At 34.0% G+C, this 22,671-nt stretch overlaps 1 long non-coding RNA gene across 13 annotated transcripts in view; it reads left to right on the top strand.

The window, feature by feature from the left end:
- LOC123569795 (uncharacterized) overlaps window positions 1–22,671 on the top strand; it is a 127,045-nt gene that overhangs the window by 12,151 nt on the left and 92,223 nt on the right. For 6 of the 13 annotated variants that reach the window (XR_010582608.1, XR_010582611.1, XR_010582607.1 and 3 more), the window contains exon 3: window positions 16,713–16,798. The exons of 5 other annotated variants lie outside the window; for them this stretch is intronic. This is a non-coding gene — a long non-coding RNA (uncharacterized lncRNA). Of the gene's footprint in view, window positions 1–16,712; window positions 16,799–18,257; window positions 18,364–22,671 lie in introns of all 13 variants that reach the window. 2 more of the 13 variants (XR_010582610.1, XR_012426671.1) reach the window with 1 other exon arrangement.

Genomic DNA, 22,671 nt, shown 5'->3' with positions numbered 1-22,671 from the left:
CCCTGTATTATCTTTTTTATACTGTGTCCTTTTGTAGTTTTAGTATCAGGGCAATGCGTGCCTTGCAGAATGGGTTTGGAAGGATTCTCCCCTCTATATATTTTTTAAAATAGTTGTAGAAAAATTGTTATTAGTTTTTTTTAACATTTTATAAAATTTGGCAATGAATCCATCAGTTTCTGTACTCACTGATGACAGACTTTTATCACTGATTCACTTTTCTCACTCATATTTGTCTGTTTAGGTTTTCTGTTTATTCATAGTTCAATCTTGGCAGTTTGTATGCATCCAGTAGTTCATTCATTCTAAGTTATCCAATATATTGTCATATAATTGTTCATAACATTATTTTATGAGCATTTTTAAATCTGTGCTATCATTTTTAACGTCTTCTTTTTCTTATCTGATTTTATTTGAGTCTTCTCCATTTTTTTCTTAATCTAGCTAAAGGTTTGTCAATTTTGCTTATCTTTATAAAAATTCTTCATTTTGTTTAATATTTGTAATGTTTTCACATTCTATTTGATTTATTTCACCTCTAATGTTTATTATTTTCTTCCTTCTATAAATTTGGGGTTGAGTTGTTTTTATTTTTCCAATTCCTTGAGATACAACATTAGGTTTTTTTACTTGAGATCTTTCTGTTTTATTTTCTTTTCAATTTGTATAAATTTATGGCATACATGTGCACAGTTGTGGAGCTGTCAAGTCAGGACTTTTTTAATATGTCAATCACTCGAGTAATATACACTGTACCCATTAAGTAATTCCCCATTATCCACCACCATGACAACTCCTTCAGCCTTCTGAGACTCCATTGTCCATTATTCTACTCTCTACATCCATGTGTACATATTATTTAACTCTGGCTTATGAATGAGAACATATAATACTTGTCTTTTTTTTTTTTTTTTTTTGAGATAGAGTCTCACTTGCCCAGACTAGAATGCAGTGGCCTGATCTTGGCTCACCACAAACTCCGCCTGCCAGGCTCAAGGGATTCTCCCATCTCAGCCTCCCAAGTAGCTGGAATTACAGCAGCACACCACTACCGTCCAGCTAATTTTTGTGTATCTAGTAGAGATGAGGTTTCACTATGTTGTCCAGGCTAGTCTAGAACTCCTGACCTCAAATAATCCACCCATATTTGTCTTTCTGTTACTGACTTGTTTCACTTAAGATAATGGTCATTTGTTCTATCCATGTTGCTGCAAAAGACATGATGTTATTATTTCTTATGACTGAATATTATTCCATTGTGTATATACACCACATTGTTTTAAATTCAATCATCCATTGATGGGCACTTATGTTGATTCCATATCTTTGCTAATACTACTATAAACTTCCCTTTTAGAACTGCTTTTGCTGTATCCTGCATGTTTGGATCTGTGATGTATCTTTCGTATTTGTCTCAATAATTTTAAATTTCTCTTTTAATTTCTTCATTTAATCATCAGTTATTCAGAAGTATATTGTTTAATTTTGAAGTATTTGTAAAATTTCTGAGGTTCTTCCTGTTGTTGATTACTATTTTTATACCATTGTGATCAAAAAAAGAGATTTTATATTATTTCCATCTTTTCAAATTTGTTAAGATTTGTTTTGTGGCATGTTATAAAATCTATGTTGCAGAATATTTTATTGTCCCATGTATAGTTGAGAAGAATGTGTATTCTGCAGTTGTTGGAATGCTCTGTATGTGTCCATTAGGTCCATTTGTACTAAAGTGCAGTTTAAATCTGTTATTTATTTGTTGATTTTCTATCTGAATGATCTTTCCATTGCTAAAAGTGAAGCCTTGAAGTTTCCAACTGTATTGCTTTGTATCTCTCCCATTAGATCTAATAATATTTGCTTTAAATATGGGGATGCTCTGTTGTTGGATGCATCTATATTTACAACTTTTATGTCCTCTAACTGAATTAACCTATTTACAATTATATAATGACGTTTTCTGTCCCTTTTTTTTTTTTAACAGATTTTTCCTTAAAGTCTGTTTTTCTCTATTATAAGTATAGCTATTTCTATTCTCCTTTTGTTTCAATTTTCATGCAGTATCTTGAATATCTTTTTCCATCTCTTCGCTTTCAGTCTATTTGTATACTAACAGTTGGATTGAGTCTCTTGTGGGCAGCATATAGTTGGTTTTCAATATTCTCTTAATTCAGGCACTTTACATCTTTTATAAAATGTTTGTGGATAGACAGTAGGTGTATATATTTATGCATTACATGAGATGTTTTTGTACTGACATGCAAAGTGAAAAAAGCACATCATAGAGAGTGGGGTATCCATCTCCTATTCCATATCTTTAAATTGAAGAATGTAATTTATTTAAATTCAAGCTTCTTATTCGAAAATAAAGACTTAATTCTGCCATTTTGTTATTTTTTTCTTGTAGTTTTATAGATTTTTTTGTTCCTTTCTTCCTCTCTTGTTGCTTATTTTTGTGTTTTGGTGGTTTTCTGTACTGCTAAACATGTTTTTTGCTTTTTCTTATCTGCTGTATTTTTTTTCTTTATTGTTACCATGGGACTTATATTAAACCTCTCATAGTTATACTAAAATCTTTTAGGTTGATAAAACTTAACTTTGTTCACATACAAATACTGCAGAATTTCCCCTCCCTCAAACTTTTTCCTTCTTTTTTTTTTTTTTTTTTTTTTTTAACAATATCAAATTTTATCTTAGATTCAGGTGGAATATGTGCAGGTTTGTTACATGGCTATATTGCATAGTACCCAATGGTTAGTTTATCAACTCTTGACCCCCTCCCTCCATCCTCCCTGTAGCAGTCCCCAGTGTCTATTGTTGCCATCTTTATTTCATTGTATATCCAATATTTAGCTTCCCCATATAAGAAAGATGATGTGTTATTTTGTTGTAGCCTATATTATGTCCTTATATATTGTGGGTTTCTTAACAATTTATTGTAACTATAGTTATGATTGACCACTCTGAGGTTTACTCTTCATACTAGAGATCTGGAAGATTAATGTACTACCATTCAGTAGTGGAATTATCTGAATTTGATTATATGTTCACTTCTACCAGTGAGTTCCATACTCTCTTGTTTTTATGTCAACTATTATTATTTTTTCACTTTGCTTGAATCACACTGTTAAGCGTTTCTAGTAAGGCCTGGCTAGTGGTATGAAATCTCTCAGCTTTTTGTTGTCTGGAAAACATTTTATTTTTGTTTCATTTCTGAAGAATAGTTTTGCTGTGTATAATGTTTTTGGTTAACAGGTTTTGTTTTGTTTTTGTTTTTGTTTTTGTTTTTGTTTTTCCTTTTCCCTTTTCTTTCCTTTGTTTTGTTTTGTTTTGAGACAGGGTCTTACTTTGTCACCTTGGCTAGAATACAGTGGTGTGATTATAGCTCACTGCAACCTTGGACTTCCCAGTTCAAAGGATCCTCCTGTTTCATGCTTCCTAGTTGCTGGAACTGCAGGTGTGTGCCACCATGCTTGACTAATTTTTGTTTATTTTTAGTGGAGGTGAGGTCTCATCATGTTGCCCAGGCTGATCTCGAAATCCTGAGCTCCAGTGATTCTCCTGTCACAGCCTACCAAAATTCTGGGGTTACAGATGTAAGCTCCCATGCTTGGCCCATTTTTGCTTTTTTCTTTCAGCATTTTGAATACACCATTTCCTTCTTTTCTAGCCTGCAAAATTCTTGCATATAAACCTTCTGAGAGTCTGATGGGGATTCTTTTATTTGTGACCTGACAATTTTCTCTTGCTGCTTTTAGAATTCTCTCTTTGTCTTGACTTTTGATAGTGGCTTGCCTGGAGTCAAGTATGCAGACTGGTTCACACACTAATGGGGCACACTGCTCTACTGGATTAAGCTCAGTTTCCCTACTGGGCAGGACTTGATGTTTCTTTTGGGAAAGGGTGCTATGTGGACTGAGGCACAGGGATCACAATGGTTCCACTGGGCTTGGTCTCTGAGTAATCAGGATCAGAATGCTGCAGTCACTGGGATGAGGAAGATAAAATGCCTCTTAGGCTGCTTGCTTTCAGTGGGTACAGAGCTGTAGCAGCTAGACTGGGAGAAGACCTATTTGGGTTGAATCTATTTGAAGACCTTTCATAGATCTGGAAATCCATATCTCTTCCAAGACTTGAGAAATTTTCAGCTATTATTTCTTAAATAATTTTTCTCTGCCTTTCTTCATCTCTTTTCACTTGCAACCATGTAAGGGACATACTCGTTTGTTTAATGGTGTCCCATAAGTGATGTAGGCTTTTTCATTGTTTTTATTCATCTTCTCTCCACCTCTGGCTGCTTTACTTTGTAAAACTTTTATTCAAGTCTAGAAATTCTTCTGATTAAACCCACATACTACTGAAACTCTCACTTGTATTTTTTATTCTTTCATTATTTACCTCCAAGATTTGTGTGTGGTTCATTTTCATGATATCTATCTCTTTGTTGAATTTCTCATTTGGATCATAAATGTCCTTCTCAATTTTATGGAATTGTCTACCTGCATCTTCTTTTATCTCACTAAGCTTCTTTAAGATTTTAATTTTAAATTTATTTTCAGGCAATTTTTAAATTTCCATTTCTTTGGGGTTATGTATTAGAGAACTATTGTGTTTCTTTTGTGATATCATTTTTTTTTTTCATGATTCTTTATTCCTGTATTGATATTGGCACATCTGGTAAAATAATTGGCTCTTCCAGTTTTATAGAGCAGCTTTCATAGGGAAAGACTTTTACCTACACATGGATTCTAGGATGTTGGTTTGGTAAGGTGTTGGCTTTTAGTTAGTTCTGGTTGGCACAACAGGATAGTCTCAGAACAATTTCTTTAGCTGTAATCCATGTCAGCAATGATGCAAGTACCTCTCTGGCCTAGGCTGCTAGAGTGTGTGGTGGTGGAAAAGTTGATTGCTAGTGTTCTTGATGGCAAGAGCTTCAGCAAACATCCTGTTCTCATTTTTTTCATATAGTAGGAAGACAACTACATTGAAGACATCACTCTTGGTGTTGAGTCTGACACAGGCCACAGACAGCTACAGTAGTGCTGTGTTCTAGGGCCAAAATTTTCACAGTGGTAGTGAATCTTGGGTCCTGGGGTTAATGTCTGGTAGAACTACTATAGCACCTATAACATGGGTGTAGGTTCATTCTCTTAGACACAGATGAATGCTGTTGTCCCACCAAGCTAAGGACTGTGACTCTGAGGTACTTCCCAATAACTTGAGTCTAAGGGATAGGGATATATCCATGACCCTTATCTTGGGGGTCCATGCACAGCACTGGTATGACTCTAGAGATAAAAGGGTTTTTCAGAAGTTTATGCTCAGGGGACCAGGGCATGGTTGCAATTTGACTTCCAGAGTCAACAAGGCAGAGTGTCACCTTAGGAACAAGAAGAGTAGGTACAATGTAATGGTGACTCTTGTACCTGGAGTGGTGGAACACAACAGTGGCTCAGACTCTGTGAGGCCAGGTGCAGTGACAGCAAATACTCCAAAAAGGACTCTGAGGGATGGGTAGCAGTGCAATGTTGGCTTTACTACATAGGAAGGTGGTGTGACTCAGCAACTCAGACTCCAGAGCAGTGATCCACATTCAGGAAAGAGGGCATTGCAGTTGTTTGACCCAGAGGATGGGAGGATACAGCTCAGCCAGGGTCTTGTTTCCCTGGGAGAAAGGTGTCATACAGAATTGGGCACAAAAAATGCAGCAGCTCTCCTGGGCCAAAGTTGTTTTTCCCTGGATGTGGAATAGCAGATTGGTTATGGTGCTAAGGGGACAACATTCATCCACTGGTTCAGGTATGGCTTGCCTGGAGTCAAGTATCCAGACTGGGTCACACATTAATGGGGCACACATCTGCTCTACTGGATTAAGCTCAGTTTCCCTACTGGTCAGGGCTCGATGTTTCTTTTGGGAAAGGGTGCTATGTGGACTCAGGCACAGGGATCACAATGGTTCCACTGGGCTTGGTCTCTGAGTAACCAGAATTAGAATGCTGCAGCCACTGGGATGAGGAAGATAAAATGCCTCTTAGGCTGCTTATGTTCCGTGGGTAGGGAACTATAGCAGCTAGACCGGGGAATGGCATGCTGCCACGTGTGTGAGCAGGACACAATGACAGTGGAGTCACAAGGATGGAGAGATGCAGTGACTATTAGCACCTGGTACAGGACATATTCTGTAGTGGCTCCAATTTCAAGATGGTGCTGTGCAGTAGCAGGTTGGGACACACCTGGCGCACACAATGTGGGTTCCTTTCTGAAGTAATGCAGCCATGTGAACTCCTGACAGCTCCCCAAACTGAGCTCAGTGTCTGTGATTACTGGAGAATTCTCTTGTAGCAGAGACTGCAGGTGTCTGTGATGATAATAGGGGCCACTGGGGCCCTCCCGCATACATCTTCTCCACAGGGAGAAGTCCCTCTTGGTTTTGAGATGATCCTAATTGGGTAACAGAGGCAGGATGTTTTGTTCTCTACAGGGTTTCTACAACTCTCTTGCTGTATTTCATCACTCTCATTTAGATAACGCTAGTTGAAATATAGCTGATTTTTGTTTTGTTCTTTTTTTTGTGATGAGTGGAATAAGTGGCAGCAACCTCAGTAGGCCATCTTGTTGATGTCACCTTCTGAAGTTTTTAAAACTATATGAATTCACTAAACCAATGTAAATATTAATTCAATAAAACTTACTGGGCACTTTCTGTATAACTGTAATTGCCAAGCCCTTGTTATATGTAACAGTCAGCAAACTATGGTTTATGGACCAAATCTGGCCTGTCGTAGGTTTTTTTGTTGTTGCTGTTTCTTTTTAATTTAATTTTATTTGTTTATTTATTTATTTATGAGACGGAGTCTTGCTCTATTTCCCAAGTTGGAGTGCAGCGGCCCGGTCTCAGCTCACTGCAGTCTCCACCTCCCGGATTCCAGTGAGTCTTTTGCTTCAGTCTCCAGGGTAGCTGGGATTGCAGGCACATGCCACCACATCCAGCTAATTTTTGTATTTTTAGTAGAGACGGGATTTCACCATGTTGGCCAGGCTGGTCTCGAACACCTGACCTCAGGTGATCCGCCCTCCTTAGCCTCCCAGAGTGCTAGAATTACAGGTGTTTCCCACCGCTCCCAGCCTGTTTTTTGTTTTCTTTTCTTCTAAAAAAAAAAAAAAAAAAAAAAAGATGGAGTCTCTCTCTATCGCGCCCAGGCTGGAGTGCAGTGGCACAATCTCAGCCCACTGCAACCTCCACCTCCCGGATTCAAGCGATTCTCCCGCTTCAGTCTCACAGGCAGCTTGGATCACAGACACCCGCCACAATGCCCGGGTAGTTTTGTTGTTCTTCTTGTTGTTTGTTTGTTGTTGTTGTTGTTGTATTTTTATTAGAGATTGGGTTTTACCATATTTGCCAGGCTCTTCTCTAACTCGCCTCCTCAGGTGATCCGCCCACCTTGGCCTCTCAAAATGCTGGGATTACAGGCATGAGACACCGGGCCTGGCCCATGTGTGTTTAGAAATAAAGATTTTGGAACACACAGCTCATTCATTTCTTTCTTATGATTGTTTTTGCTATAAAATTCCAGAATTATCTAGTCGTAGTAGATACTGCATACTCAGCAAAGTAAAAATATTTACTATCCGTCTGCTTACCAGAAAATGTATGTTAAACCTTCATGTAGAGGATTTTGTGTACATGTAAAAAAGGTAGGGTACAAGCTACTGTTTTTAAGATATCCAAATAATATCAATAATAAGTGATACCAACGTCACAAGTTCTCTTTAGCTTTCTCAGTATCTTTACATGCAATCAGGGGAATAGAGCGCTGGCAATTCTTAGATAATTTTTGTGTGAATCAGAAGAAACATTATGTGTAAGCATCCTAGTGCCAATATTAGTGTACATTTAAATATTTTATAGATATTTATCAAGAAATTGAGCTAAAAACTCTAGTAACATGCACTGAGCACATATCAAATGCAAATCAGTCAAGTGCTTATACAAACGTGAAAAAGAGATATTATGAGTTTCATCTATTATCTTAAAATATAACAATAAAAACCATGGTAAATTTAACAACTGAGTCAGCTCTTCATTGTCTGAATAGTCTTAAAAATTACACTTTACTTTTATATCCTGCTCTATCTGTAAGGTTTTGCTCAGCTTAGGATCTTTAGCATGCTGACAGAGTGGTAGTGATGAAAATATGTGATAATATTGATTGATGGGAAGAGATTGGATTCTGGATATACAATTTGTCCTTTATATTCACAGTTTCCACATCCACTAATCTGACTAACTGAAGATCAAAATTTTTTTAATCCAGAATATGTTGTGTTTTTTTTCTGGAATGTACTATATTTTTGAGCTTATGATGGTTGTATATGTACTGAACAAGTAAATACTTCTTTTTTCTTGTCATTATTTTCTAAACAATAGAGTTTATCAATTATATTTTCTTATTTTGTTATTTTAGATAAATACCCAGTACTGGGGTTCCTGGATGATGTGGTAGTTCTATTTTTAGTTTTTATATAAATTATTGTAAGTAATCCAGAGATTACTTAACATATACAGGAGATTGTACATAAGTGGTTTGCATATACTGTACTATTTATATAATGGACTTGGGCACCCGTGAATTTAAGTATCCATAGGGTTTCTGAAACCAAGCCCCTGTAGAGACCAAGGAATGACTGTATTTCCAAGGTAAAGTCAATATAGTTTACTGACTAATAATGTGAAATGTGAGGGGAAAAGAGTCAAGGATGATTTATATATACATTGTTTTTCTTGAAAATCTAAGATGATAGAGCAGCTGTTGGTTGACAAGGTAAATAGTGTGTAGGATCAGTTTTAAAGGAAAAGATCAGGAGTTTATTTTCAAACATGTTAACACTAACTGCTTAAACTTTAGGTGATTTTACATCTTAGGTACTTAACACCTTAAAGTACATGGGCAAATGACACCTAGACTTTTCTCAAATAAATGTCTGCGTAAGTAGAACAGTACATTTTTATATTTATATAAAATGTATAATACCGCACATTTAAACAGTGCAGGAAAGGTAGGATGACAGAAAGGTGCTTATTTTCCCACACTTTAAAAAAAGGTCATGAAAATAAATATGAGTAACAAAATTAAACGTATGTGATAATTTCATGATGCCTCAGTTTTCCGTATTAGAACAAAAACTAATTTGAATATTTCCTGAGAATATCAGAATGACAGTAAAATGATGTATATTGGAATAAATTGCTTTTATGATATGTGTAGAGACATGAGATGAATATTTCTGGAAATGCATACATAAATTTAAATATATTTTCAAAACAGTAAGTATGTAGCATTTTCCACTCTTTCGCTATGGTATTATTAAGTCAATCTGATTTCCCAACTGAATGAGCATTCTCACACCCTTTTACTCATGCAGTGAAGAAGTGAAAGGACTGTAATTTATGGTTACATTGTGTAGTTTTCACTGGGGGAAGGAAAGGTGTCATATAGTAATGTATACATTTTTTATTTCCTTAAAATTTCATCTCAGTCACCTTCAATGAATATTATTCGTTCCACATTACTGGTTTTTTTTTGGATTAATTAAAAGACTATAAAGCTGCATTAGGTTTTTCATAATGACAAAACAAAACTTCTTTTAAAATAAAATTAAAAGGAAATCAACAAACCTGAGTTCAAGAAAAGTAATAGAAAAGAAAGGTCTGATCTTTCAGGTTAAATAATAAACTAAGGCATTATCTTAAGGAATAAAAGTGTTCCAATAAATAGTACTTGAAATGAAAGTTTACAAGCTATCCATTTGTAACTTAAATATAATCTGAAGTAATAAAATTAAAGGGATTGTATATTTATTCCCATCATGCTGGAAATAGAAGAGAATATCTTCATGAAAAAACTTCTCAGAAAAGCATCACAAACTTCAATTCCTGTCTGGTAGGTGATCACTTAACTTATTTAAATTTTATATTATAGTCTCAAAAACAAAAGAGAACAAAACTATCTCCTGACTAGGCAAAAGTACAAAAATGTACACAAAGAACTGTAAAACTTCTATCATTTTATTTGGGCATAAACTGTAGTCTGGTTTTATGAGTATTTTGTCATGGTCATTGGAAAAAATTATTTGGATATAAATACACTTTTTTCCTTTTTAAAGCACTCAAGTCCAGAAAATGTTCAGTTTCTAATAGGATAATATAGTGAGAGAGAGACAGGGCCCTAGAAGCAGCAAACTGTGGGTCTGTTGTACTGTTACTACCTCTCCAAAATCTCAATTCTTATATTCATATAATCCACTGATTCTTGGCCTTCTCTACCTCAGCAGTTCTCAACCTTTTTGGCACCAGGGACCAGTTTCGGGGAAGACAATTTGAAACTATTCCACCTAGGATCATCAACCATTAGTTAGATCTCATAAGGAGTGTGCAACCTAGCTCACTCATATGCGCAGTTCACAATAGGGTTGTTGGTGCTTCTGTGAGAATCTAATGCTGCTGCTGATCTGACAGGAGGCAGAGCTCAGGAGGTAATGCTCTCTTATCTACCACTCACCTCCTGCAGTGACACCCAGTTCCTAACAGGTCATTGACCAGTACCCATGTGGCCCAGGGCTTAGGGACCCCTACTCTATCTCAACACTTCCAGGCAGCTACAAACCAATGATTACCAAATAGTTATGTAATTCAACCTGAAAACTTATACATATTTTAACATATGGCAATTTAACATCATAATAAAATGCACAGAACAATATCAAGATATATTGTATTATAAAATTTTTGCATTTTGCCATGTAAAAATAATGTATTTCTTATATTAATGGTAATTTAATAATAATTTGCCTCAAATTGTTTATTTATGTTTATTTTTAATTTTCAAGCTTGACAGCTGTTCAAGATTGTATTTTTTAGTATTATTAAATATTCTAAAGTTTTAAATTATACTAATGCAAAAAATGTATTTTTTATGAGAAAGTAATAAATATATTAAAATGGATAAAAAATTAATTTTAAAATAAATTTTAGGGTAAGTGGAAGTTGAAGATACTTTTTTTATTTTTGCATGAATGTTGTTTAGTTTTAGATTTCCCAGAGAAAACAAAATAATTAATCTGCTGTTTACTTTCTCCAATAATTAGCCAAGATTCATAGATCACATTACTTTTACTCAGCTTAAAACAAAAATATCTACAGTGTCATTTTGTGGCCAAAATACTCTTTATTTTGATAGAAATAAATTATTTATCTGTAATAATAGAACAGTAAAATATAATAGCATTTCATTTGAAAAAAATTTTCAACTATCTAGAAATCTCCACATCATAAAGTTATCAATTATAAATATCACTGAAAATGCTTAATATGCTCTACCATAATAAAGGTACTTTTCCTTATTTGTTTTTTATTGTTTTGTTTTTGCATAGCCAACCTCAACTTACTTTGCAATTTGAAGATATTTTGTTATCAGAAGTATATGTCATATATGATCCATAAATGCCAAAAAAAAAAGTTCTTTTAAAACTCTTTCCTTACCCAATATGATTGGTATGTCATCAGTTTCAAAATAACAGTTGTTTTTTATTTTTTCCATAATTCTTCATGTTTTTGCTCTTGTGTTTCATTTGTTGGTTTCTGTTGGAGGTGTAAATGTTTTTCTCTATTTGATATGCTTTCTGATAACTGAATGTTTGGTGGAAAATGAACAATCAATAACCTATAAATAATTTCAACAATTTATTGAATATTTGAAAGTGAAAATTGATGTTACTTTCAAACATTTGTTTTGTAAATTATTCTTCTGCACAAAGTAGTAAAATTCCCCATTGCTTTTTGGTGGATAATTTTAGTGATTTAATTGTGTTCACAGGAATATTTCGAAGGACAAATTGTGTAAAAAATGTTTAAAAAGAACCTTTCATCTATCTGTTTTTGTGGTTTATATAGAGTTCACCTATAACAAAATTAATAATGTTTTATTATTGCAATCAAAGATAAACACTACTTTTTTATCATTCTTTGGTTAATAACAATATATTTCACAAGTGTTACATAGTTATGAGCAGTTCTTTTATGCCATGTTGTTTCGTTGTTCTTCACAAACACACGAGAAAATATCAAAGTCTTTCACCTTCTTTATTTTATTAGAAACAGAAGTGCCTATTGTGGAAAAGATAATTCAAATATTAGAGTGCAAATACATCATTTGTGTTTATAAATACATCATTTGTGTTTACCAATACGTGCAACTGAATTGCAGTTAAAAAAGTCCATTTCCATTATTGGTGACAAAATGTAAAATATTCTTATAGAAAATAATCAAAATAGGGTTATATTTGTTTTCAAACAGTAAAATATTATAATTGTACTGACATTTTCCATCAAGACAGTCTAATAAGTATCCAATTGTTTATCCTATAAGTACATTTATATATATATGTACATATATGTATTATATATATTCTTTCTTTCACATGTTGTGATGCTTATTTTTATGTGTTACTTTGGCTGGACTACAGTATTCAGTTATTCAATTGAACACTAATATAGGTGTTGCTCTGAAAATATTTTGAAGATGTGTCTAACATTTATCGTTAGGTGACCCTGAGTGAACAAGATTAACCTTGATAATCTGGGTTGGCCTCATCTAATCAGTTGAAAGACCTTAAGAGCAAAAACTGAGGCTTCCCTGAGGAAGAAACTATGCCTGTTGACTGCAGCTTTAGCTCCTAACCCAGAGTTTCCAGTTTTCCAACCTGTGGCTGGCCCACCCCACAGACTTGCCAAAATGGACCCCAACAATTGTATCAAATAATTTCTTGAAAAAAAACCTCATAATTCTCTCACTTTCTACACACACATACACACACACACACACTCACACACACAAAATGTTAGTTTAGTATAACCCAGACTGATACACATGTTTTCCACTCTTATTTGGTAATAATTAGAAAAATTTAATCTGTCAGTCATCATTTCTTTATAATTTTGATGATTGAGAAAAATGTTTTTAATATGGCACAGACAGGAACCAAGCTCATAAAAGTCACAACTAAAATCACGCAACTCATTTGTAAATGTTCGTATGCATTGGGAGCTAGTGAGATATGTCTTCATCAAACAAAATAAATAAGTCAATTATTCATATAAATAATTTCCCCCTATATTTTAATTACCAAATCCAGTTAAAAAATTCACTTCAAGAGGCCGGGCGCGGTGGCTCAAGCCTGCAATCCCAGCACTTTGGGAGGCCGAGACGGGCGGATCACTAGGTCAGGAGATCAAGACCATCCTGGCTAACACGGTGAAACCCCGTCTCTACTAAAAAAAAAAAATACAAAAAACTAGCCGGGCGAGGTGGCGGGCGCCTGTAGTCCCAGCTACTCAGGAGGCTGAGACAGGAGAATGGCCCAAACCCGGGAGGCGGAGCTTGCAGTGAGCTGAGATCTGGCCACTGCACTCCAGCCTGGGCGACAGAGCGAGACTCCGTCTCAAAAAAAAAAAAAAAAAAAATTCACTTCAGTGATTTGGAGGTGGAACAATACAAATACTTAATACAGAATGGAGATATTAAGTAGTTTTACTGCAAACATTGCAAAAAGATTTTTCTTATCTAATTATAAAACTGTAAAAACATGTTATTATAAATAATTATAAATTAAAACTGTATCCGTCCTTTACATCCTCAATTTATTATAATACTGTGTTAGTCATATATAATACCTAGTATCTTGATAATGCTTAATGATTAAACAGCAAAGTAGGAGGTACAATTATCAACTTTTGGTTATATGATTTTTTAAAATAAATGAATGTAAGATGTCTGCTGGTCATCAATTACATAATCAGCAAATATAAACATTCAACTACATAAAATTAAAATATGTTATAAAATGTATTATGTTTTTCATCCATATATTAGATTACAATATGGCTTCTTCTTGATTTCTTGACCATTATAGAGTCCATAGTAGGCCAAATTATTACAGATTGAATGGAATGAAATAGAATTATGCTTCCCTTGCTAAGTATGTAAACATGGTAAAAAACTAACAAAATATTTATTCTCAGACAATACCTTTTGCTGCCTTCATGTATCACAATACATTTTTAATTATAGACATACATTATTGACTCTGAAGAGACAATTTCACATATGAAAGTATTCAAGAAAACTAAAATATGTAATTGGAAGTTTGTATGTAAGAAAAAGTAAAATAACTGATTATAGAAATTTTACTTCATTTTTTGAGGAAAAAATCAATTAAACCAAGTATTTAGTCATTTTAAGATAGTTTATATTAGTATGATGACTCTTTAAATGATTGTTTCCATTGGCCATAGTATTCATGATAATGATGAAATCTCACTCTCAATCATGAGGCATTTTTTTTTCTTTTAATAAAATTAATGAGGATAATACTTATAGTGATATCTAATAGTGACAAATACAGCTAATATAACATGTATATATTGCAGTATAAGATAGTGAAAATATATCCAATACAGTAGTAGAGTAGTATTACATTATATATACATACATACATACAATTCCATATATATTATATATAGTGTGTGTATATATATGTAATGGTATATTTGCAAATGATGAAAATATGACAAAGAGTTAATTTTAAAAGGTCTAGAGAGCATTCTAAATCATGAAACTGAAGATTTCGGAGAGTAGAAAATAATTTTGATCTTTAAATTTTCTTTCATGTTTAGAAAGCGTGTTGAAAAACCTTAGATTTTCTAATTTTTATGTCAAAATTATATCCTACCTCCAATAGACTTCCTTCCTTAAACTGCTTAAATAATATTTTACTTTGTGGAGATTCTTGTGTGTTTTCACCATCAGTGTAAGACAGCTATTTCAAGCATTAAGTGAAATTTTGCAACCTTTCTTTTTGCAGTTTTTATTTATTCAATAAATATTTCTTGAAGAACTACCAAGTCTGAGGGAATATTTCTAGGAAAGCGGTGATGAAACATTTAAAGTGCTTATTCTCATGCAGCTTAAGTTTTTGTAGAAATCTGTAAGAACTAATAATCAATGAGCCAACTATCGATAATCTAAAATAGCGGCAAGTGCATCATGATAAGAGAATAAGAGAGTTACTAAGCAAGTGGAGCCACATTTACTCTAGAAGGGGAGATTTGTGAAAATCTTAACCAAAGAAGAGATATGTGATTTGTAAGATTAGATACAGCATAAGTATGTCATTTAGATTAAGAGAATAGTATTTCGAATAAGGGAAACATCACGTGCTTGGCACAATCATTCTGTTGCTTTTGTGGCCAATACTTTCATTTCCTCTTTGACCTTGATTTTAATGCGTATCCATTGGACCACAATTATATGGTTTGAAATAATTAATAAAGTATTGAAAAAGAAACTATTATACAATAGTTACACCTTTTACTTTTTATGATATTATGACACTAAATATATCAATATATTTTTCATCATGTGAAAAATAAAACAAAAAAACTCTTGAAAGGATGGCACACTGATTTCTAAATTAATTTCTTATTGTACCCCTAAAGAGACAGAATGGTCATAGTAGCTTGTTTCTTTAAGGTCAACAGCAGAGTCTTTCAAAATAGTCAGCTATGACAGAATATTATGCAATGCAGACTACTCATGACAGTGACAGCCTGTCGGCTTTGTTATGTTCTATTGGTTGCAAGAAAGTCACGGTGTCCACCTTCACTCAAGATGAGGGCGCTGAACAAAGGTGTGAATCATCGGAGTTATATCCTAGTGCCTTTTATTTCCTCATCAATCATGTAAATTCATTCATTTTTTAATTTTGCCAAAAAAGTTAGCTTTTGTTAAATTTAAGCAGTGAGTCTATAGCTATCTCATATAGCATTTCAAATGTTTCAAGTGCTTAAATTTTTCGTAGGTAAACAATTTTTAAAGTATAATCGATATTTATAGTCAGGATATTTTCTTATTTCATCAGATGAACTTTATTATGCATTTTTTCTTCTGTTATTTAAAAATAGCATATTTCAAAGACACTGCTCATGTGTGTGTGTTTTTACACACACACATACATTTGTGTATATATATGTCCTCTTTTGCTATACATTTTTCTTTTGTTTATTATCAACATTGAACAGAAAGCATTGAAATTAACTTACAGAGATATTCAAATATAAAATATTAATTGCCACATTTACTACCAGCTGAAGTTTTCACAAGTTGGAAGTAACCCCAATTTGTGTATCACCAGTGCTTAGTGCACAGACAACATTTAAGGTTTATTTGTTGAACTGAACTACAAAGGCAAAAGATAAGTGAGATTTTCCTTCAAAAGTTTAAAAGGATGAAATACTGTTTATTTGGGTACGCTATATTCTCACTGATTAGAAATCTGGATAAACAACTTTAAGTAAGAAGAAAATTTATTTACTCATAACTCATTTTTCTTGTGTTTTCATGTTTGTGTGTGTGTGTTTAAATAACAGGAAACCAGTGTTTTCAAAATGTAGTTTGTTCTTTAAACCTACATAACTAAATGTACTTAATCAGAAACCTCATGGTTTGGCATATAGAAGCTGGTGCTATAACAAACTTACAATCTTCCAAATGATTAATGTAAACAATATTTTGAAGGACATTTCTGAGACTAAATTATGTGCACTGCACAAACTATGTCACATAAATAATTGATTTTTATTATTCTCACTATATTGACAGGAGCAGAAAATCTACATTGAAGACATGGTCTGAGGAAAGAGAGAAAAGACATAACTATTTATTCTGCAGTCAGTATTTCCAACATGGTATGACACTACAGTGCATAACATTCTTAAACCGGACTAATTTATAATGACATAAAAGAATATAATTAAAATTCACACTGCTTTATCTACATACAAAAACGAGAAGATGCATTTCTAAGCATTCTAGTTAATAATGTTTACTGGGGGATACATTAAAAAGCACCATTGTCAATGGGTGTTTCATTTTTAGCTATCGCCAAAAATAAAAAAAAAAAATATGTGAATAAAATAATAGGTATATTTCTAAAGTGTACACTGACATTTCATATTGAATCTATTATGATGGTCTATTTAATGCTTCATTTTTCTCAAAACATGTTAATATTCTAGAATTGAATGTCACACAATAGCTATTCTGGAGGTCGTTTATTGAGTAACTTGTAAACAAGCTAAGTTTATCTGAAATTGAACATCTCTGAAATTTAGGTAGAAGAAACAGGCCAGCTTTCAACATAGTAGAAAAACAACATAGCTTTATCTGTTATTAATATGTGGACTTTATTTGCCAAAATAGCAATTTTCGTTATATTTTATATCTGCGTGTCTGTGTGATGAAGATTAATGTTAGTATGTAGATTAGAACTAGATTTTGAGTTTGGTGTAGAAAAAAACTTCAAGTTTTCCAATGAAAATTTACAAAGGCGTTACAAAGAAACCTTCATAGGTATGTCGTGTTCTCTGATAGATTCCATTCGGATTTAATATATTTTAAATAAAGACTGAGGAGTTGGCTTCTGTGACATTCTTCCTTTCGTGGTATGAAACTCTTAAGTACGGATATTCAGTCGATGGCATGAACCTTTGTGTTTTTATTGTTAAAACATTGAAATATTTATTCATTGAATATTAGGCATTGTCTTTAGTCTCTTGAGTACCTCTTCTGTTACTCTATCTGTCCTATTTTCTAATAACCTCCCAGTTTTGCCCATTATCCATTATCAAAAATGTTAACATTTGAGCCATCAGGGAACCCCCATGACTGTATTTTAGAAGTTCTGAAGACTCAGTACTTCAGGCTTCATTCATTTTAAATGACAAAAGTCAATGCAATTATTTTCTTAAATTCCAGCTTTTAGGCTACTTTGACTATCTGGGGAGACCTAAGGACAGCTAACTTAATTTCCAAGGACTCTCCCCTCAGAGCTTGGGCAACCCACTTTCGACATTGGTAAAGAAGAACATTTACAAATACTACCTTTCTTCTTCAATTTCCCTCGTCAGAGTAGGCTCAGATGCCAGCAACAATGATGGAATCCGTTTAGGCAAATACCTAACACTAGGTATTTAACAGTACCTTGTTAAACTTATGCTAATTTTAATTTTTTTAAAAAACTTTTGCTTGGGCAAATAAATTATTTATTGTTAGATCGTTTATTCTGTTACAATATAATCTTTACCTCTCTTTCATTTCCATCATGTCCTTTTATACTTTTTTTGTTGTTGTTTGTTTGTTTTGGAGATGGAGTCTCGCTCTGTCACCCAGACTGGAGTGCTGTCACATGATCTTGGCTGACTGCAACCTCTACCTCCCGTCTTCAAGCAATTCTCCTACCTCAGCCTCCCCAGTAAGCAGGATTACAGGCGTTTGCCACTTATTACTGGCTAATTTTGTATTTTTAGTAGAGGTGGGGCTTTGCCATGTTGGCCAGGCTGGTTTCAAACTCCTGACCTCAAGTGATCCACCAGCTTCGGCCTCCTGAAGTGCTGGCATTACAAGAGTGAAACACCATGCCCGCCCTTCCTTTTATACTTCATCTTTGAACTCAATACCTTGTATCTTCCCTAATTTGGTGTGTACATATCTGACTCTGCCCTTGGATTATAGGTATCTCTAGAATTGATGAACTTTAATTATAATTTCACTAAAGCTATAGCTCTTAAATGCTCAGCATATGCTTTAAGAATAAAAATAAACTAATTGAATAATCGTGTCTTTAACACTGGAAAAGTATAATGTCTCACTTTTAAGTACTTTAATTTTAAAAACTGCAGTTGAATTTCCAAATCTCTGTATTACGTGATGCTACATTGGCCAAGATAGAAGCATATGGATATATTTTCAAAGTCCATCATTCATTGTCAGGTTATATTTAGAGCAATTCACCAGTGTAACAGGTGCTTCTCACTCTCTTCAGCTTCTAGTAGATTTTTATCAGCTAATGTGGCATTCATAAATCAGAACACAATATCAAAGAAATAGACCAAGGAGAAAGAATCAAATGTATCAGAAAAGAAGAACCTTGTTAATTGAATTGCATTTCCATCCTCTTGTTGTGTGATTTAATTATAGAGTTTAATTACTAGTTCAGAAATCTTAGATGCTACACAAGCAAACATTTATATTAGAATTTAGACTACAATTTATTATCATAAATATTTCATTATTTTCAATAGTGATCTACTATTTTTCACATTTTATCTTACTTTATGTGGATTCTTTGTGATTGGCTCTAGCCCATAATCTGAACTACTAGGGAGGCTGAGGCAGGAAGATTGCTTGAGTTGAGGAGTTCAAGACCAACCTGGACAACACAGTGAAAACTCATTTAAAAAAAAAAAAAAATTAAATATATCGAATTTAATCTTCAGTGATCACAAATACATGATATTAATTAGATTAAAATTACATTCTGTCTTTAGTTGTTTGTATATGTAAAATCCCTATCATTTATATAATATTTTCTTTCTTGACTATTTTTAACATGATGTAATTTGCCAAACTAAAATATGTGTGTATTATGCATATACACACATACACACATATACATCTATATACATATATGTAATATATTTTTTATCTATCTGTATTTATTTTTTATCTATCTATATACATATATAATGCACATATAAAATTTTTGCCTATTTTAAATCTTTTAACTATAAGTAGGATATATTCTCATTTCATAAGTACATATTTATATTAATTTTAATTAGGTAAAATTCAAATATCTGAGCAAAATATTTGTGCTACCAAATGTAAATGGATATACTCTAATTCAATATACTTGGTAAATCGACTTTTTATGGAGGTAATTTGTTAAATAAACATAAATTTACCAAAGTTCTCTTATGTTCTTGGCACTGTGTTAGGCATAGACGATGTATCCAGGAGCAAGACAAATGTGGTACCTACCCTGATACTGTTTTTAATCCAGGAAGTTATCTTTAATTTCAAGGCCTCCATCCAACTGAATTTTTCAACAATTAGTAAGGATTCTGTTAGATGCAAGGGAATATGTTATGTTAGATTATGTTAGAACAGGGAACAAAGCAAGTAAATGTGCTATATTTCGTAAGTGTTGTAGTGTGAGAGGAGACAGAAAATAAATAATTACATTAGGCAGTATATTTATTTATTTATTTATTTTCTTTTTTTCTTTTTTTTAATTTATTTATTATTATTATAGTTTAAGTTGTAGGGTACATGTGCATAACGTGCAGGTTTGTTATATATTTTTTTCTTTCTTTTTTTTTGAAATTTATTATTATTATACTTTAAGTTGTAGGGTACATGTGCATAACGTGCAGGTTTGTTACATATGTATACTTGTGCCTTGTTGGTGTGCTGCACCCATCAACTCGTCATTTACATCAGGTATAACTCCGAATGCAATCCCTCCCCCCTCCCCCCTCCCCATGATAGGCCCCTGTGTGTGATGTTCCCCTTCCTGAGTCCAAGTGATCTCATTGTTCAGTTCCCACCTATGAGTGAGAACATGCGGTGTTTGGTTTTCTGTTCTTGTGATAGTTTGCTAAGAATGATGGTTTCCAGCTGCATCCATGTCCCTACAAAGGACACAAACTCATCCTTTTTGATGGCTGCATAGTATTCCATGGTGTATATGTGCCACATTTTCTTAATCCAGTCTGTCACTGATGGACATTTGGGTTGATTCCAAGTCTTTGCTATTGTGAATAGTGCTGCAATAAACATACGTGTGCATGTGTCTTTATAGCAGCATAATTTATAATCCTTTGGGTATATACCCAGTAATGGGATGGCTGGCTCATATGGTACATCTAGTTCTAGATCCTTGAGGAATCGCCATACTGTTTTCCATAATGGTTGAACTAGTTTACAATGCCACCAACAGTGTAAAAGTGTTCCTATTTCTCCACATCCTCTCTAGCACCTGTTGTTTCCTGACTTTTTAATGATCGCCATTCTAACTGGTGTGAGATGGTATCTCATTGTGGTTTTGATTTGCATTTCTCTGATGGCCAGTGATGATGAGCATTTTTTCATGTGTCTGTTGGCTGTATGAATGTCTTCTTTTGAGAAATGTCTGTTCATATCCTTTGCCCACTTTTTGATGGGGTTGTTTGTTTTTTTCTTGTAAATTTCTTTGAGTTCTTTGTAGGTTCTGGATATTAGCCCTTTGTAAGATGAGTAGATTGCAAAAATTTTCTCCCATTCTGTAGGTTGCCTGTTCACTCTGATGGTAGTTTCTTTTGCTGTGCAGAAGCTCTTTAGTTTAATGAGATCCCATTTGTCAATTTTGGCTTTTGCTGCCATTGCTTTTGGTGTTTTAGACATGAAGTCTTTGCCCATGCCTATGTCCTGAATGGTACTACCTAGGTTTTCCTCTAGGATTTTTATGGTATTAGGTTTAACATTTAAGTCTCTAATCCATCTTGAATTAATTTTCGTATAGGGAGTAAGGAAAGGATCCAGTTTCAGCTTTCTACTTATGGCTACCCCATTTTCCCAGCACCATTTATTAAATAGGGAATCCTTTCCCCATTTCTTGTTTCTCTCAGGTTTGTCAAAGATCAGATGGCTGTAGATGTGTGGTATTATTTCTGAGGACTCTGTTCTGTTCCATTGGTCTATATCTCTGTTTTGGTACCAGTACCATGCTGTTTTGGTTATGTAGCCTTGTAGTATAGTTTGAAGTCAGGTAGCCTGATGCCTCCAACTTTGTTCTTTTGACTTAGGATTGTCTTGGAGATGCGGGCTCTTTTTTGGTTCCATATGAACTTTAAAGCAGTTTTTTCCAATTCTGTGAAGAAACTCATTGGTAGCCTGATGGGGATGGCATTGAATCTATAAATTACCTTGGGCAGTATGGCCCTTTTCACGATATTGATTCTTCCTATCCATGAGCATGGTATGTTCTTCCATTTGTTTGTGTCCTCTTTTATTTCACTGAGCAGTGGTTTGTAGTTCTCCTTGAAGAGGTCCTTTACATCCCTTGTAAGTTGGATTCCTAGGTATTTTATTCTCTTTGAAGCAATTGTGAATGGAAGTTCATTCCTGATTTGGCTCTCTGTTTGTCTGTTGCTGGTGTATAAGAATGCTTGTGATTTTTGCACATTAATTTTGTATCCTGAGACTTTGCTGAAGTTGCTTATCAGCTTAAGGAGATTCTGGGCTGAGACAATGGGGTTTTCTAAATATACAATCATGTCATCTGCAAACAGGGACAGTTTGACTTCTTCTTTTCCTAACTGAATACCCTTGATTTCTTTCTCTTGCCTAATTGCCCTAGCCATAACTTCCAGCACTATGTTGAATAGGAGTGGTGAGAGAGGGCATCCCTGTCTTGTGCCAGTTTTCAAAGGGAATTTTTCCAGTTTTTGCCCATTCAGTATGATATTGGCTGTGGGTTTGTCATAAATAGCTCTTATTATTTTGAGGTACGTTCCATCAATACCGAATTTTTGAGCGTTTTTAGCATGAAGGGCTGTTGAATTTTGTCAAAAGCCTTTTCTGCATCTATTGAGATAATCATGTGGTTCTTGTCTTTGGTTCTGTTTATATGCTGGATTATGTTTGTTGATTTGCGAATGTTGAACCAGCCTTGCATCCCAGGGATGAAGCCCACTTGATCATGGTGGATAAGCTTTTTGATGTGTTGCTGAATCTGGTT

Source organism: Macaca fascicularis, chromosome 17, assembly GCF_037993035.2.
Source record: "Macaca fascicularis isolate 582-1 chromosome 17, T2T-MFA8v1.1".
In the NCBI taxonomy this organism is placed as follows: Eukaryota; Metazoa; Chordata; class Mammalia; order Primates; family Cercopithecidae; genus Macaca; species Macaca fascicularis.
This window is presented reverse-complemented; position numbering and strand designations above follow the sequence as displayed.